Below are 1,751 nucleotides of genomic sequence, written 5' to 3'. Positions count from 1 at the left end.
GGGGAGGGCGGGGGGAAGGAGCCCTGTGTGTGTCTCTCTCTCGTTCCGTCTCTCCCTCTCAGAACAAAATGCCGACCGGAAGTGCAGCTGCAGGAATGACTCCCTCCGCCGGCGCCAAACACTAACAACCACCCCCTCTTCCCCACTCCACTTCCGCCACCGCCGCCGCCGCTGCCGCCGCCGCCGCTCGGGCTCGGGTCTCGGCCTGACCGCACAGCAGCGCAGCGGCCCACGGGGGCTGGGAGCCGGGCGGCGGCGGCGTCTCGTCCCTGCACCCTTCCGTTCGGGGCGGCGTGGATGTTGCAGGACTCTGGGTCTCCCACGGCTGGGTTCTCCTGGAGGCCGACGGCAGCCGGGCCCCAGTTCAGCGGCGGTAGCGTGCAGGCGGGCGCTCCGGGTCTCCCGGACACCTGGGCGGCACAGGGCAGCGCTAGGAGGCCGCAGCCGGCGCTTGCCGCGCGGTCATTACCCCCGGGGAGCCAAGCGTCGGGCGGCCACCTTTGAGCCGGTGTTCCCGCAGCCAGGGATGCGGCGATCGCACGCCTGTCCTCCCGAGAGGCCCGGCTCTAGGCCTGTCGGTTATTTACGCGAAGACCACTGTCCTCGGAGGTGAAGGCTCCCAGCTGGGCCGCGTTGGAATCGTGACTGGGATGCATTAATTTGCTGGAAATTATGCGGGCGCTGCTGGACTGGCCTTTTTTTTTTTTTTGCGATGGTTTGATCCCTCCCGACTGGTCGGGATAAGGCCTGTAGGCGACGCTGTGCCACGACCAGCGGGGAAAGGCAGCCGCTCCGCCGCGGGTCTCGGTGTGGGTGGAGCCGAGCCCTGGCCGGATGCGCCTCGGGCAGCCCGGGACCAGCGCTTCCAACGTCGTTTTCCTCTCTGAACACTGAGGCTCCGGACAAGACTGGAGTACAAAATGTGAATGTACACCCAGTAGCGTGCCGTTTAGTGCCTTACCGTAAAACAAGACGTTATCTCATCGTTGCACAGCTCCTGTTTTTGTGTAAATTAAAAGGGGGCTGTTCTTCAGGTAAAAGGTGCTGTAGGTAAGCGGATTTTACTCAAACAGGAGGAAACGTTGTTTTGAATGAATGAAGTTCGTTCACGTTAATCGTATATATTTGTATGTGTATCGATGTGCTTAAAGTATGGGGCCTAAGAGCTTATTTCTTCACCCCAGACCCTGCAGTGACTCTGGCACCCCGAGGGGAGGAAGCCAAAGCCGGAGTCCTGCCAGGTGTGAAGAAGGACCGGCTTAGCATTATCGAGCGCTCTGCCGGGCTCTAGCCTCGCAGTGTCCTCGGGGCCGGCTCCCTGTCTTCAGGGTCTCCTCGGTTTCACTCGGTGCTTCCATGGCCACTACTAAGATGTAGGTTCATGGGCTTCATTCTCTCTGTCCTCCGGATATTCTAGCCGCCTTTCTCGTTTGTCTTCTGTCTTTGCCCAGTATAACGGGAGCTTCAGGAGGTCAAGAAGTTTGGCTTTCTTCGACAGTGTTACGCCTCGTGCGTGCATTGTAGATGTCTGCCACCTTCCCCCTCGTTCCTGAACTAGACCTAACAAGTCCTAGATAGACCTAGCAGAGATGTTTTATCAAAGCTAGTGAAAACTAGAAATATATATAGACGAAAGATGACAGTGTATTAAAGGACTGGGAAAAGATCGCTTCTAAATATTAGAACGCCCCGAACTAGCGATAATGCATTACCTTTAGGTTTTTCTAGACAAGCATTGGGAGAGGCTAGGG

The sequence above is a fragment of the Nannospalax galili genome, unplaced genomic scaffold (genome assembly GCF_000622305.1).
Source record: "Nannospalax galili isolate Female #2095 unplaced genomic scaffold, S.galili_v1.0 scaffold139, whole genome shotgun sequence".
Taxonomy (NCBI): domain Eukaryota; kingdom Metazoa; phylum Chordata; class Mammalia; order Rodentia; family Spalacidae; genus Nannospalax; species Nannospalax galili.
The sequence above is the reverse complement of the archived record's forward strand: the minus strand, read 5'-3'. Positions refer to the sequence as shown.